The following is a 17,439-nucleotide window of genomic DNA, read 5'->3' on the forward strand; positions in this document are numbered from 1 at the left end:
TTAACATTTTCAACACTGTCGATTTAAAGTTGTCTTGATTCCATGCATTTTATGAAATAACTTAAATTTAATAACAACAAGAGTTGCAATCTAAGATCAATGTTGTGATACAGGTTCTATATGGGTTCTCATCTCGACAAAGATCGATATTAAACAGAGCATAAAAGTGAGACACAATAGAAATGTTGAGATACTGGGGTGTGAATTAGTTTTTTTACTGATGGACGAGGTAGACAAAAAAAGTGTATTTACTACTGAGTGGTCAGAACAAACATACAAGTTATGAGAAAAAAGATAAGCTCTATTGATGCCGAAGAAACGTCTCCTAACTACTACTTTAACAAAAATAATAACAATAAGTGAGGGGAATTTACCTTCTGATTTTGGGACAAGATGGGTTAATTTTTTAGGATCCTTGCAATTTAAACTATGATCATACTTCTTTCTTTCGTGGCTTAAATTTTCATCCATTCTTCTTGTAATGCTTCACTGTTTGTTGAAGATAGAGAGAAAGAACATTTCAAATTCAACACCGCTTCAACACATTTAACACCGCTTGCCAGTGAAAATTAATAACCCAAAATTCAAAGCCGTTCAGATGATCAACTGATATGTTTATCACCAAACTCTCAATTCTCCTAATATTAAGAAGCGACAATCAAGGAGACAAGAGGAAAGAAATATGGAAATGATCACCACAGAGAAATTTGTACGATCTTCCCAAGCATCGAGATCAGATTAAGAACTTGTATGATGGCGCTGGATTTGTTTCACAATTTTTCTTAACTGGCGTCATCTTATGTAGCTAGGGGTGGAGGGGTGGGGACTGTAATTGCTGTTTGTGGATCGGAGTGAAATAAAACTTTGGAAATGGGAATTGGGCAACGTTGTATCCAAGAATTCCAAGATCATTGAAATACTTTTCCATATTCCTCAGTTTAAAAACGATTTCTCTTAAACTGCATATAAATGTAAAACATACTCATTAAATACATTTTTTCCAAACGAATAGTGAGAGTTACAAGGTTTATTAATCATGACACCATGTTAAAACCACAAAGATCAAATTATTTATACGGTTTAATGGCAGTTTTGTAAGATTGACAAACTCGAGACGACGCGATTGGCATTGGAGAATCTCTTAAACAAAACAAAGAATGATATATTTTGAAGAAGCAATACTAAATGTTGAATTTAGAATTCAGCTTTGTCAACTCAGCTGAAATTAGCTGCCTATAACGCTTTTACTAAACTTTTAAATTTGTTTCACTCGATAAGAGATACAAACATTTCAGATATTAGTTTTCCATAAAGATTGTTGAGTTTCAGAAATTTAGTTCAGATACAAGTCTAACGGTGATTTTCTATTATTTGGCAGCAAAAAGAGAAACAAGAAGTAGTTTTATAAAAGGAAAAAATCAGCAAAAGATAGACATGCCATGAGGCTGTTTAATCACAGATATCGTGCAAATGCCAGTTGTGTTTTCCAAGGAAAAACACGGGGTGGGCTTGTTTCATATTTTATCCAAACAAGAGGCGTTATCTGAAATGAAAGGAACAATAGAGCTGCTCACGTTTGTGAAATACGCAGCAAACAAAGAACAAGGGCAGTACGGGTGGAAGGTGATACAGAAAAATATTGAGAAGCCTTCGCGTTGAAGAAGAGAGAAACGGGCAATTGAGCGACTAAACTGGATGGACTTCATCGACCAACAGTTCTTTGAGGCGCAGGCAACCCTTATATCTTTAAGGTAATCTAAAAAAAAACTAATATAGATTTATTTTTTTCTCCGTTTTCAATCACGTTTCTTCTACAACCAAGTGATAAAATTGATTAGTAATGATGAACTATTATGAGCCAGAGAAAAAAGTAACAATTCTTTTAATATGATGTTGTCTCAATTGGTATACAGAGACAATTTGGTTCAATTTAGTTTCCTGAAGAATCAATCTCTACTGTTTTTTGGTAACTTATATTTATGCATATACAAAAAGTGTTTGCATCATCAAGAAAAACTGATGCAATTTTAATCGTGAAAAATATTCCCTACTCTTAGAAGTGTAACTTTTTCCCTTAACCATTAGGACGCTCAATCGAAGGAGTTAAATCCAGAGAAACTGTGATGTCTTCAAACATATTGTGAATTTACAAGATTTACTTTACAAAGGAATTGAGAAAAACATTTTTTTTTTCATAGAGGTGTAATTTTTTCCCATATCCTTCAGTACTCCTAAATCGCAATGTAGTTTTAATTTATGTGGAATTTGCGCGCAAGTAATAAATATTGTATTGTACTCACCAACGTAGGAATTAAATCCGAAGAGACTATGCTATGTTTTGAAATTTTAATGATGATTTGAAAAGACTTAAACTACACGAATCACTCCGCTAGTTATAATTTACTGGGTTGCTCAGAAACAGCCACTGATGAAAAATTGAGAAAATAATATTCAGTAGTGAGGAGCAATAAAACGCGATCTTTTACAACGTTATACTGAAACAAGCGATGGAGGACAAAAAGAAGGAACATCTTGAGCTACTGCAAGGAGGTTCGCTATAACGATGTAGGCCTTATAGTCGCTCTTCAAACGAACATTTTGTTTGATGCTTTATGGTGAATATTAAGAATACAAGAGAATATCAAAATTTAAAGCGCACAAGATTCTGGTCTGAAGTCTCTTTAAAAGTAAGATAATAGCTGTGTTTAAAGTGGTTCTTGTGTCTGTCCGGTGAACTGACAGTGAACTGATTCCAATCTCAATCCCTGATTAAACGGAAAAATTCGGGACCCATACTTGGATCCGTAAAAGCGAGAGTCCGTACTAGCGGAAGTTTACAAGAATTTTGCAGTATTTAAGAATATAAAAGAATATGAGAAGACAATGAGTGTACAAGATTCAGGAAATCTTTTTGAAAATAATATAATGCGTGGGTTTAAAGAGGTTCTTGTGATATTCAACTAATGCCAATCACTCCATGTTTTGACAGACAAGTTCAGGACCAATATTAAAAATACTGATGATGATATGATAAAACTTGCGTAAGTGAACCACCTTTCCGTATATATTTAACAAAAAAAAATCGGAAACCTAACGAACTCGCATTGTGAATACAAGGGAAATAAGAGGGAAACAGTTCTTGGAGCTGAGTTATAGTGTCATAGGGACTGCACAAAGATTCACGCTCTAAAACCAAAAAGACCGGCTACACGCAACATCTACAGTAAGACAATATTAATGAAGCCAATAAGTTTAGTACGATACTCTATCTGACCAATCCAGAATGTTTGTGGAAGGATGGAGAAACGGACGATAGAGACTGGGGAAAAGCAGCCACATATTTCCGCTTGTATGGTTACAAAACTCCATTGAGCACTACTTTCCTGTATATTGTTTACAACATATGTTAAGGAGGTTCTTACTTTTGCCTGCATTAAATCCAAAAGCATAACCATTATGACCGTTCAGGTAACGCGTACCGCTTGTAAGTAGTTTCTTCCCGAGATGCTTTGTTTTATAGTATTTTGAGGAAGTCTTTCCAGTTTAAAAAAATCATTCTTTTGACTGAAAAGTCAGGTTGAAACAGTAAAAGACATTCGATGACTGTTCAAGCCACAGGCTGCGCATACAACCACGGATACAGAAATAAAATGCATGGACCCACTATAGTTACAGGGCCGTCACTCAAAAACAGACTGATATTGGGCCGGTTTAAAATGCAACGAGGACATATTTGTGTGACTTTTTGTGTGACAACGCGGGAACACTAAATTGTTATAAACTAAGGACATTTGTATTGCTTAAAATGAGCGGATGTCTTAGAAAACAAGTAATTTATCTTGACAGTTTTACGGCTTCAGATTGGTGGATTTCAATCCATTTTGATTCTTATTTCAGATTTCCAAGATAGGGTTCCTGTCAGCGAAGGAAACTGACAGGTTTCTGTTTTTGGTTGATATCATTCCATTTTGATTCTTATTTCCGATTCCCAAGATAGGAGTGCCTGTTACGGAAGGAAACTGACAGGTAGTAAACAGACTATTAAAGGTTGTGAAAAGGCACTTACAGCGTCAGAATTCAACATTAAGTTGTTTTAATTATATATTTTTGGGCACATTGCTTTTTAACTTCCAAAAATTCTGGGGGGGGGGGGGGGGGCTTAAGCCCCCCCTGCCCCTCCCCCCGCTACGGGCCTGAGTTAAAGAATTAACGTACAACTGAGGTATTTTTTTCGCGATGAAATTCTGTTGCAACTATTAGTGAGCCCATGGGTCTTGGCAAAGATGTTCTTAACTAACATGTCGTTATGGTAATAAGCTGGAGAAACAAGTTGCACAGTGGATGCATTATTATGATTGGACGAAGGGTAAAGGTAACTCTCTAGACATTTTAAAAAGAATTCGCCAAAAACCACAGCACAATAGCGATAGTTTTCCCTAACTGAAGAGTGAGCACTGCACGAAAATCGCTAGACTCTTGGCTGGCTTTTGTGTGCAGATTTTTAACAGCGTATGTTTGAACAAGGGAAAGACATTAACAAGCACGATTTTATGTACGTTTTGTGATGCGAAGTACGAGGTTTGAATCGTTGTCTAAAAAGGGAAAATGCTAAACGTAGGTAAGACTCAAAAATGCTCCTGCAAACAAAATTAACGTCTCAAAATTTCTGTACGTAGTTAACTAAACCCGTAGTGAATACGAGCAAGAGAAAGGCGAAACACGGAATTTGTGAAAGTCTAAGCTCTTCTTAAGCTACTTATCACTAGAGGTTTCCTTCGTAAAAGAATTTAAGGTTGATAGATGTATTTTTCTTATTTTAATCAGTGACACAGGAATACTTGGAAAAGAAAATCCCAGTTCTCCCAATTGGGGTCTAACCTATGACTTTCTGATTACTAGTTCAGATACTTTACCATTGAGCTATGTACAGGAGACTCTTTGGAGCTAAGTTAGTGAGCGACTTAGAGCAGAGATGCTGATGTTGTTTAACCAAGTATCCCTGACTCAATTGGCCAGCATTGTATTTACAAAAATCTAAAAGGTTCGTCATTGATTTAAAATTAAGCCTCTATATCAACATGGATATTCTCCTTATGTTTTTACAAACATTTGTTACGGTACTAGTGGGGAGAATATGTGAAAACATCAAGACATTCATCTTTGGTGATCATTTCCTTTATTATTATGACTCTAATTTTGATAAAGTAGTGACAATGTAAGGAGAAAGTTCATGTTGATCACTATTAGGGTTTACAATGAAAGGGCTATAAACATCATTCCTCTTTGTTACGTGAGGAAAAAGGCTCTTCCTCTGTGTAAGAACCTGTCAAACTCACAAGTGACGTAAAAAAAAGCAAACAGTAGCTATAAACTCCATGAGAATAATAGTGTGCAGGGCAACAAAAGGTATAGAAAACAAAGAAAAAATATTTCACGTTTTTACAGAGTATCTTCTTAGAAAACGGAGTGTTCATTTTGTGACCTTCTCTTCGCGAATAACATTCGGGTTTGCTTGAATAGGTTTTGAAGAAATTATGATTAACCATTTAACCTGTACATTGGCGGAATTGGCAGAGAAACGTATCGGCATTAAACAAAAGGAAAAAAAGATATGTCTGAATGGGCTATTAAATACCCTTGCTATACGAGATACGTTTTGAGTCCGTGGATGAAGTTCTTAAGTGAAACCATTCAAATGAAAGCCACTGAGCAGTACTTTCCTGTGGTTCTGTTTAAATTAAGTATGCTGTACAAGGTGGTTCTAACGTTTCAGTCTGTGGATGAAATCCTAAAGTGTGACAATTCAAATGAAAACTACTGAGCAGTATTTCAATGTGGTAGTGTTTATTATCCTTTAAAAGGTGGTTCTAACGTTCGAGCCCGTCGATAAAATCTTAAAGATGATCCCTTCTTCTGAAAGCTGTGATGGTGTCTGTTTCTCGATATTTTACAAAATATTACTAAGAATTAAATTGCTTTTGGCTAAGATGCCTGATTGACTTCTTCTCACTTGCTTAAATACACAATCACAACTTTTTATTAGCGGTGTCACTAAGCAGGTCAGCTATATAACTGATATATTAGGACCATAAGATACAGCTGTGTTAACACACACTGAATAGAACTATGATCCCAGCAATTTATTGCCTGATTGGAAGTGTGATAACTCACAGTGTCGGGTGCGCTCCTTTCAGTCAAAACAGGTGATGAGCCAGAAAAGACCTCAATATCGCCCTTTATTGACTGATTTTCAATAACTTTGAGCTCCGTTGCTGGCAATAAAACAATCGTATTGTACTTTTTGTATACAATGAAAAAGAGCGCTATAACAAATAGCTGTAAACAAACCGACTCAGCTGTGCACACAACAAATCAATCGATAAGGCGCTTTTTAACAAAGAAACTAAGATTTTAGGCTCCTTGCTAGTCAAGCAGTATCAGACTGTATCACGGTTTCTAATCGAGAGTGTCAGTGGTCAAACTTTAAGAGACATTGTATGCACAAGCACCAAACAGAGCGCATGCTGACCATAGCCGGTGGTTTTCTTTCTACTATGATTTAAGTTCTTATTTTGTTTCAGTAGTGCTTGATTTTCATCTTGAACGTAAGGAACTTTCATTTAGCTTGCGCCCCGAACATTCAACGAAAGCGTTTAAAAGCTTTTGATCTCTGTAGGAGAGAAAACAAAAAAGAACTTGCAAGAAAGGTAGGACCTTTTCTTCTCGTGTTGTGACGGAAAGCGCACTCGTATGTTCAAAACGACTGGGTTTTTTTGGTAAAGCTAATTATAGATTAAATTGCGGATGCAATCCAAAAGAGTGACCATTCAGGTGAAAGTGGTACCTTCCTGTGTTGCTGTTTGTTATGCTGTACAAGATGGTTCTAACTTTTGAGTCTGTAGATGAAATCCTAAAGTGTGACTATTCAAATGAAAGCTTCTGAGCAGTACCTTCCTGTGGTGCTGTTTATTATGCTGTACAATGTGGTTCTAACTTTTGAATCTGTGGATGAAGTCCTAAAGTGTGACAATTCAAATGAAAGCTACTGAGCAGTACTTTCTTGTGGTGCTGTTTAATATGCTGTACAATGTGGTTCTAACTTTTGAGTCTGTCGATGAAGTCCTAAAGTGTGACAATTCAAATGAAAGCTACTGAGCAGTACTTTCTTGTGGTGCTGTTTATTACTCTGTACAAGATTGTTTTGAGTCTGTCGATGAAGTCTTAAAGTGTGACCTTTCAAATAAAAGCTTATTGAGCGCTACAGTACTTTCCTGTGGTGCTGTTTAATATGCTGTACAGGGTGGATTTTGAGTCTGTGGATGAAATCCGAAAGTATGACCATTCAAATGAAAACTACTAAGCAGTACTTTCCTGTGGTGCTGTTTATTATCCTGTAAAAGGTGGCTCTAACGTTTGGGCCCCTCGATGTAATCTGAAAGATGGTCCTTTCTTCTAAAAGCTGTAATGGTGTCTGTTGCTCGATATTTTACAAAATATTACTAAGGATTCGATCTTCAGCGTTAATGTTCTGCCTGATGCTTCAAAGGCCCAGCGGATGAAAGCTTGACAATTCAACGATAAGAATATATCATTTAAACCGTTTGAACTCGTTCATTTAACCATGCAGTAAAAACCGTTAGATGATACTATTTAACCGCACATATAATGTGACAGAAGAGTTAACAGAAAGCTATTTATCCTGTTTGAATTCAAGAAACTAATGTCGTGTTTTTTACCTCTTAGAAACAATTTTTAAAAACTATTTTTGTCATGATTTAAGGTCATTATAACTCCATCGATTCGTTCCATATTTTGTGAAATAATAGTTACAAGCTGTAAATAAACAGAATTTAAGGAAATAACTTTCCATTACAGTCTTGTAAGCGTTTGAGTTCAGCTCCCTAAGAGTTGATACAATTTGTACCACTGTGCTCGGTTTTTTATCAGTAAAGCTACAACTTTATATACATTTTGATAACGTCGAAAAATATCTGATTAAAGAGGCATACAGTAGTTTAATAAAAATTTCCTTTGTGGTTACTTTGTAGTATTGGCTTAAAACGCATTAACTTTCAGCAGGAGTCACTGGCTTGCTTTGTTACATCATTAAGTGAGATAACAATTCTAGTGAAATTTATACTTTGGACAAATTCGTTAATGCGTTCATGATGCATTAGATTTACTTCAAATTAACCCAATGTTGAATTGAGTAATTGGGAGAGGTGATCATCGAAGGAATAAAGGACTGACATAACGAAAGAGCGCTAACGGAGTGAGAAATAACGTGGAACAAATACCTGACTTATCTTATTGTATAAACTAAGATCAATGGTGCATGGAACGTTTGCCTGCCCTCAGCGTCCTGCATGTTCGACAATAAAATAGCCAATACACATGTACACTGCACTGTCAGCCAGTGAAGACTTAGTTCGACCATCACCAGCTTCCATTTACTGACCGTAAAGAAGCAGGCGAGCGAGAGATAGTAAATGCTGACTTTGATCATCAGTATAAACACAAGATACAAAGAAATGATTCGCTAGGGTTCGATGTCACGCCGTCTCAATGTGCTCGTGTACAAATCTGACCAGCTTATTGCCACCGGTAAGTTCGCGCAAATAGGGCTAAGCCACATTACTTTAACCGAATCTGTCTAATGTTCAATGGTCAAACATTATAGGAAGTCAAGTAAGGAACTCTTCTATTAACTCCCCATGCCGAAAGACAAAACCTCATTACAGGGAATATAGGCAAAAGAAACATTCAAATCCACCGTTGAAGCACAATTGGATTTCATACGGAGCAGAACCCAGGTTACACCCATCAGAATTTGGGCTTGGGGGAACCAAGGGGTTATCATTCTCTTATGGTCTTTCTTTTAAACAATTTTAAAAACACAAGATCTGAAAAGGTCGTCATAGCTACATTGATCCGTTCTATGTTTCGTAAGGTAAAAGTTATAAGTTGAAAAAGGAAACGATTTTCCATTGAGTTTTGTAAGCGTTTGACTTCAGCTTCCTCAACATTACGATAAAATATTACTACCTTTTTGATCAGGAAAGCTTCATCTTTATATTAATAAGTATTTAATGATTTGCTTCGAAAAATGTCTTATTGAAGGGGCGTGGTTTAATCAAATTTTCCTTTGCAGTATTTGGCTCAAGACGTATTTCCTCACAGCAGGAGATTTAAAAATTTTGAATACTTGAATTTGGCACAAAAAAGTGGAAAGGAACGGGGAATAAACCAATTTTTAGTCAGATTTGCGGTATGGTATTTGAAGGAGCCGTCGAGCGTCATACAGAATTAAAGTACACTTGTTCACTGCTTTTGAAACTCTCTTTCGTCTTCGAGAATTAGCCTTGTCGAGGGCGCGTTCACTTGGCATCTTTTACAGATAGTAAAACTGAGACCTTAGTTCTCATAGAAAGCTTGATAACCGTGAAGATGTAGGCTCAAACTCAGTAGGACTCAATTTTATCACCAACTCGAGTCAACTGCACTTTTCATTTGACCAGAACGAAGGTCCTGTGCCCCGTGGGGGGCTCCCATAAATTCGCCATTTTTTAATCCCTGGTAGCTGGAGACTCCTCAGTTTTAACCATCCGAGTTGTCGAGATGCTGCTGTAGAAGGCAATGGGCCCCGTGGGGAGCTCCCCTAAATTCGCCAGTACTAACCCCCGGCCGGTAACTGGAGACCTTTAATTTACAACTCTGAGGCTCTTCACTTTCAAACTTTCGAGTTGTCGAGATGCTACTGTATTAAGCGGGTGACCGGAAAAAAGAGTCGTATAGATGACATCGTTTGGTTCAGTTCATGTATGTACTGGCCCCGTGGGGTTGTCGAGATGCTACTGTAGAAGGCAATGGGCCCCGTGGGGAGCTCCCCTAAATTCGCCAGTGTTATCCCACGAAAGCTGGAGACTCTTACAACTACAACACTCTTCACTCTCAAACTTTCGAGTTGTCGAGGCGCTACTGCATGTATTAGCGGGTGACCGGAAAAAAAAGAGTCCTATAGATGACATCGTTCGGTTCAGTTCATGTACGTACGTCTGGAACGTTCTCTGTAAATTATATTGTAATCAAAGCTCATAAACACTACAGCACGAGAATATAAGTTGTAAATGAGCAACTACTGAAAGAGATGAATATAGTCACGACAAGACTGGAACGTTTGTTATTGCTGCTGAAGCTGGAGCAAGGCTTGTAGTTCCCAGGTGAAGTTTTGAAGAGCTATCTGCAAAAAACAAACCCAGCTGAAAACATTTTACACCCTTCTTCGTCATTCGGGACGAGCGAAATTGTGAATGAATGTAGATACAAGAAGTCAGACAAGGCGGCTAAGTAAACAGTAATATCTTTTTCTGAGCAAACAGCTATTATTCAATGATCTGGTAAACTAACAAAGTGTGGGAAGCGAAACGCATTGTGAGTATGTGTGAAGAGCAGTTACAAATCAAGATTACTCTTTTTCAAGACCTGAAAACGTACATGCGCGATACAAAGTACTTGATGCTCCTGGAAATTTGAAAATTCAGAGGTAACATGTACGAATTATTAGTTCTTGAGAGGCCATAGAACAATTTAGCCCATTGTAGTTTCTTTCGTGCATTCAAAGGAATATAATTATTTACACAAGGCGGCTTTAATTTGGACCACGAGTCCAACACGTGGTTATCTGTATTGTGTATGTTGGACAATGAGTAAAAACATACAATGTAACTACTTCATCTTTATCAAACTTATTGAGGTTAACAAGGCGTTCTTTGGTCGTACTGTTTATAACTATAAATGCTACTATGCAATTTTTGTGACTTGAGAAAAATACTCACTCCCCGGCCATCTAAGGAAGGGAATGTGTGAAGTGGAGGTGTTAGAAGATACCGATGCCAAGAGTTTATATCGCTGTTGTCAAATACGCTTTATTATTGAATTCTTAAAGTGTCGAAGCCCTTTACGCCTTTTGTTTTACTACACCTTAGCTGAGCAAACGAAATTTGACAATGTCGCTTGTAATATTATCACTGTCAAACGTAAGGGATGAAATATGGCATTTTTCATTTTATGGAGAATACCGGAGCTATATTATCGGCTCAGGTCGCGAACATAGCCTTGAAAGTAAACGCTTTTGTTGCTTAGATGTTTTGAGGAATATTCTTAAGGAGGTACATGTGTTTTGAAGACCAGTACAATGACGGGTATATGTCGGAAGAACACATCAAATCAAAGGCAGTCATTTTTATTGATTCGTTTCTAACCAAACAATTGTCCATATAAATAAACTGTTCGAAGAAAAGTATTTTATTATGTTTCATGTTTTAATTTATGACATTATTTTTCGTAGCAATTGCTATATTTTAACCATATGAAATGCATGCATCCTTTCAAAGTTGCCAACTGATGTTCAAAACTTCATCAGATCCTTTTGTAAGGTTCGGGGTGAAACTTAAGCACTTAATCAAACAATGATTCGTTTCAGTCACCGATACATTGCATTAACAATTAAAAAATAAAAAAGGTAGTTTGCTAACTTCCAAAGCAAGAAAAGCAAATCTCATCATCATCGGCGAGACACTGTTCTTTAAATTCAGAAAAAAAGGTTCTAATTTACAAGTTTTTATTGCATATTCTCCTCTGTATCTACCGCGTTTTACTTACAATAATTATTAGAAGGCTTCTGGCAATGAACTACAGAATAATAAAAGGCTGTCGGCTTATGTCTCTATATAGGTCTTAATTTGTATTTAACGATACCCGAAGCATTGTAAACATTACCGATAACCGGCTAAAATCGCCTCAGATTACCATATCCTTTGAAAGCATTGTTTAAACTGACATTTTTGCAAACGTAGCTTACGTTTATCTTATCAAACTAAATCGAAACGTAACTAATCAAAAACAATTCTCCGCTTAAAAGTCAACCGTATATCTTAATTTGAATAAAAATGCGAAAGGAGAAAGGCTACTTTCAAACAATTCTATCTTTCTCTGACTTATAAAGAAACCCCACAGTGAAAAGGAGCAACTTTGTAAAAATGAGCCAGTCCTTAAGCAAAACATAACCAACGCTGAACCTTTTCAACACGAGATAGGAGCAATTATTATTTCATTCGGTTTTAATTTCCATAAATTTTAAACTCCTTAAGGCTAATTTGAGATAATTGGTACAATAGGAAACGACGGTTAGAACAGATGCAAGAAGTATCCAAAACGTTTTACTCAGATCACAGTAATTATATTGTTTTTATGACAGTAAAACAAGTCGAAAGCCTTTTTAGTGAAAGTAAAATTTCTAGGATATACATAAGCACAAGAAGGGATATCAAGCCATACATATCGACACTTAAGACAAAAGACGCAAAACGAATCCGTTGCGCATTTAACAGAAATATGCTAACCCGTTCACATTTCACAATATAAGAGAGCAACTTTCAAATGCACGGTGTTGGATTGGTGAAGAGTGATAATAGCGTGTTTTGTTAAACACTCGTGAAATTATAACAGAAATGAATCACTCGCCGTCAGCCATCCGCCAGGCACCTGCTTTTAAACTTGTCTTTCGCGCGACAGTTCTGACAGTCAACTTACTTAAGTTATTAAGAAATCAATTATGAAAGAAATCTAACTTCCGAAGTTAATGAAATTTCGCTTTAAAGTTGACATTACAGTTCTCGCGAAAGCAAAGTAATACATTAAGAAGCAAGAGACGATAAGCCGACCATTTTAAACCTCTTTTCATGGTCTTAAGTTAATCCTTTGTGCTAAACTCTGAAAATCGCCGATTTGTCTTTAAACGCGCCAGCGTTGCCAAGCTCAACGATTCAGCGGTTCAGACGCAGCGGCATTAAAACCGCAGTTGTCTTTTTATTTAGTAATCTGGAACATTGGTGAATGAACATTAAAGACTAATTTGTGATCGATTTTTACGCGCGCGTCTCCACCAACTTAAAAAGGATTTCTGCAGAGTGGCTTTGTTCAGTAAAACAGGTAAACCAAGAGATTCCTCCATTGACTCTCTCATCTCGTGACTCCACAAGAAACGTCTACTATCAATTCATCTTGATCGTCGTCTGCAGTATGTACAATTAATGATATAATTTTCATTTTAGTTGGCGAGTAAAACTGAAGACGCGCGGTGGATACTGATTCATTCAAGGAATCCGGCAAGAAATTAGGGTGAGTTTCCAAGCGATGTACACTTGTGTTGATTGATTTTAAAACCACCCGATGGGAAAATGACTGGAAATCCACAATTTTGTAATCATAGCACTTACGCTTTCATAAATATTTAGCAAACGGTTGTAATTCTAGAAATAAAGCTTGCCTTTTGAAGTTGGGACTTGCTGAATTTCAATTTGCGGGTTGCTTTCGTTACGGCAATTTTGGAGAAACCTACAATTTGAAATTTTTGTTGTCAAATATTCACTTTGATATATTTTAGCGAAAAATCAGACATATAATTTACTCAAAAACGTAATTGGTGTTTTGAAATTGTCCGTGCACCTGTACGTCTGCACTTAATTCCCTTAAAACCTCGAAATTCAAAACGTTCAGCAGTGCTCAAGAAAGGTTCTACCACAGCAACAAACCCTTAGAGAAATGGTTTGCAATAATTACGGAATTAAAAAAGCCTTTACGTTATCAATTATAAACAGAATTCCGTTTTACTCTGAATATTCTACCATGTGCGTTATCGAAACCGATTTAAAAATATCAAGTTGTTGTAGGTATGGCTTTTAACTGACGAAAAATTTATTTCGTGATTTTTGCAACTAATTTCTCGCGTGCAAGGAGGACAATAAAAACTGAATAACAGCCGCAAGATATGCCCAAAAGTCAATTGAGAATTAATCATTTTTAGATATTACTGTTAAGACAAGATGTAATGTAAACTTATCTATTCAAAAGCGACGATATTTCACGCCATTAAGGAACTAGGTTTTGATTAACAAAACCAACTTGTGTTTTATTTTATGCCGCGTGCAAAAATTGCACCTTTCCACTCCTTTGAACATCAAGTGGTTCAGCTTCATCGAGTTGCAAAAGGTTGTCTTTGTTCAAAACCATTACTTGGTTTGTTTGCACTTGATCAGTGCTCCCATCGTGACAAAATTAAACAACAAATTCACCCATGAAATTTGCTTGTTTTGCGTAAATATGAAGGAAATGAGAGAATATCATGATTAATCATCGCTGCTTATTACCTCAGTTTAGGCAAACGCATGGGAGAAGACACAATTAGCGCTTTAAATTCATAAATCCAGCTTAAAGTTGCTTTTGTACGTCGAGGGGTGAAAAGCTATAATTAATTTCCGAGGTGTTATCATTGAAAAATCTTAAAACAAGATAAAAGTTCGTGTAATAAAATGATTTGTCTTCCATAAAACGGTGATGAATGTGTATTTAATCTGCGCTGAGGTTCAGAAACAGCCGCTTGGCCGGAAACAAAATAATGCGAAAATCCGCGATAAACGGAATAAGAGAAAAGGCGATCGGCGCTTGTTTAAGTCGTAAACAAAGCGTCTCACTAATTTCAATTACTTTTTGGATCACAATAAAGAGTTGCATTTTGCATAAAGTTAATTTTACACAGTCATTTTGCTGCTACTTGCGATTCACACATTCTCGCGTAAATCTCTTTTAGCAGCAAAAAAGCGTTTAGGCGTGGGTAAAATTTCGTCTGTTCTCTCAGCTCGTAGAGAACACTGGGGTAAGGCAACGAACACATGAAAACGATTCTAGTTTCTGCATATTCATTACAACTCCAAATGTTAATGACACAGAAAGGAAAAAACTCTCGTATTTCTCGGGGGAAACAGGTAAAGCTGTTTAAACAGAAGTTATTTCTAATAATCTCGCGAGCATTAATTGCTAGCTCCAGTTTCAAGTTGATATTTGATGTGAAATGTTTGCGTGATTTTTTCTTTGTTGCTTTCGTCGTTTTTTAACATTTTTGTAAGATCTGTCCGCAAGTGAGGATTTCTGTCTCGATTTTTACCGCTAAATGTACACATTGTTTCCCCAAGAGAGGCATTTTAATTTAATATTGAGGTAGATAATTTGCATCACTGTGTAATAGCTTATAAGCTGATCAAGATTGCTCGTTTAGTGAATGTTTCTGTGGGCTAGCTTAACGATTAAGAAAATTTATTTTCTTTTAACCTTCGCGGAAACTCGCCAAATAGCTACTACGGTTTTCTGAGTCGCTTCATCCCTGAAGCTTCTGCGACCAACAAATGAAAAATGCTACAGGAGGACTCACTTTCATGTTGTATTCAAAATGAAATACATTATAAATAATTTTTAGACTTCTTAAAACAACTGACCAATTTCAAACCAACCACTCAACTTAAAATACAGACTGTCTGCCTCATTCGAATATCTTTATTTCGGGCGCTTTTCTCCTGGACATTTGGCGTCACACCGACGCCTAGACTGAAAATATCGAAGACATTGACTGCCTTACACGGAAACCATTCAGAGGTACACCCTGTTACAATGTTTTAATTCGGGGAGGGCAGCCTGCTGTAAAACGATTTTTCTCCATAATTAATGTAGAGTGTACAAAGTCTAGTATTGGGCTGAACGACTTTTTGGAGGCCTAAACTGTGCGACATGTGAGGTCTTTTGAATTCTGAGATACTTTTTCCTGTTCCTAGGTGACGATTTTCACAGAAAGGCATTGTCTCTGGCCCAAGGTTCAATCAAGACTACATCTTAATCTACAGAGGTACTGTTTTGCAAATGAATTAAACTAAAGTGCTGTGTTGTGTAGCAGTAATATAACCAAACAAATATATTTAAACTGCTGCGTTTCTGGTAGTATACTCAACATGTTTTTATTTAAACTAAACACAGAACTAAGAAACATCTCGGGAAGTTTTGACTTGATGCAAACAGACATGAAGTTAACATCTGAATGCTTAAGATGTTATCAAATTAATTCAGCTAGAAATAGATCAGTTCAGAAGATTTATGGCCGGTAAATTTCCGGGATAATTCTACTCCGTTCTTTTCAGAGTCACGAAAGCACATATCTTGTTTATTGTTTATGAATTGAGAGGTGGCTTATGGAAATAATCTGAAACCTCACACACGTAAGATGTTATCATAGTTAAATTGGACTTCCACAAAGCACTGTTTAATTAAAACTGGGCAGCCCCTTTTATAAAAAAAACCTACTAGATTCAAAGAAAATAAGGAAACACTATCAGGATAAGTTTGGAAAGAGCTTTCTAAATCAGTTCTCTTTTGCCAAGCCACTGAGGCATCACGCCATAAAACGTAGTTACTAATGCTAAAGTGGGACCACTAATTTTTTTCGGCAAGCTTATGTAGGAAAAATGATGATTTGTTATTTTGTTCATTCTTAAACGAATTAAAGCCTGGCTCCAAGTTGTTCGTAAATTTTTCAGTCGACCTTCTAAATATTGAGTTTTAAAACATAGCAGAGGAACACAAAGAAATAAAATGAATGACACGACTGAATAAAGGAACAGTAAGCATCACCAAGTCACGTGACTGACTACACGCTACATTCGCTGGGATGGTTGTAATCGTTACACTTGTTGAGTATTATTTGATCCTTTTGACTAGTGCCATTCCTTCTTTAAAAAGCATTGGCTTTATGGAAAGACGTTACACGGTTCTGTCTTGCTTTATCTGCTGTATTAAGACCCTGGCAACAGGCATTATTATGTTTTTATACACTCAATTGCAAAAACGTTGACACCTAAAAAGCATAAACCATGAACGATGAGACCCAACGGATTTGTGGGTAGTGTTTAAAAATTGGCCCTTGTTGGCCAACTTGGACACTTTAAGGAGAGCTTGGACAGTTTCCATCATTCACCACGTGCAACTAATTTTGGTTATAAACCGTCGCACAAGAATAGAATATTATGCAAATAAATTTAGTACACTTATACCCATAAAGCCATTGGGTCTCATAGTTCACGGTTTATGCTTTTTAGGTGTCAACGTTTTTGCAATCGAGTGTATAAAATTGGTTTAGATGTTCATCGGTAACCGCTGGGTGTTGGGTCCAAAAACATTTTTATTCTACACTGGGTGTGGTTGGTCACGTGATTAAAACATCAAGCTCCTTAATTTCACATAAATTTCGCACATTGTTTGGTTGGGTTTTGTCTAAAACCGTTATCTAAGACTTAATTTTTAATCCATCCAATGTAGACCACGATCACCAAGTTGGTAATTTTCCACGACAACATCAGACAAAAAACCCACGATTACAAACCAGGAAGAAATGTCGGATCCAGATAATTAAAATATTTGAATGAGTTTAAAACAGCAATACAAACTGATCCTTACGGCGAGGGAAAGGTAGACTTTGTCAGCAATTACTTTGACTCTGAATGAAGCAAGTTTTTTTGGGTAAAACCTGCAGGCGCCTTTCTTTCTCTGAACATACCTCTT

At 36.6% G+C, this 17,439-nt stretch overlaps 2 protein-coding genes and 1 long non-coding RNA gene across 9 annotated transcripts in view; 1 reads left to right on the forward strand and 2 right to left on the reverse strand.

Moving 5' to 3' along the window:
- LOC146481647 (uncharacterized) overlaps positions 1-17,439 on the reverse strand; it is a 222,333-nt gene that overhangs the window by 68,855 nt on the left and 136,039 nt on the right. The gene's annotated exons all lie outside the window — the stretch shown is intronic.
- LOC146481649 (doublesex and mab-3 related transcription factor 3, truncated-like) overlaps positions 1-17,439 on the reverse strand; it is a 76,007-nt gene that overhangs the window by 47,113 nt on the left and 11,455 nt on the right. The window lies entirely within an intron of this gene.
- The window catches only part of LOC146481650 (doublesex and mab-3 related transcription factor 3, truncated-like), a 58,070-nt gene that overhangs the window by 29,809 nt on the left and 10,822 nt on the right, over positions 1-17,439 (forward strand). For 4 of the 6 annotated variants that reach the window (XM_085107695.1, XM_085107692.1, XM_085107693.1 and 1 more), the window contains 2 exons: positions 13,113-13,179; positions 15,663-15,733. The gene's annotated coding sequence lies outside the window, so the exon portion shown is untranslated. Of the gene's footprint in view, positions 1-1,375; positions 1,752-12,970; positions 12,991-13,112; positions 13,180-15,662; positions 15,734-17,439 lie in introns of those variants that run through there. The other 2 variants (XM_085107694.1, XM_085107697.1) reach the window with 2 other exon arrangements.

The sequence above is a fragment of the Pavona decussata genome, unplaced genomic scaffold, assembly GCF_977016875.1.
Source record: "Pavona decussata unplaced genomic scaffold, jaPavDecu1.1 SCAFFOLD_48, whole genome shotgun sequence".
In the NCBI taxonomy this organism is placed as follows: Eukaryota; Metazoa; Cnidaria; class Anthozoa; order Scleractinia; family Agariciidae; genus Pavona; species Pavona decussata.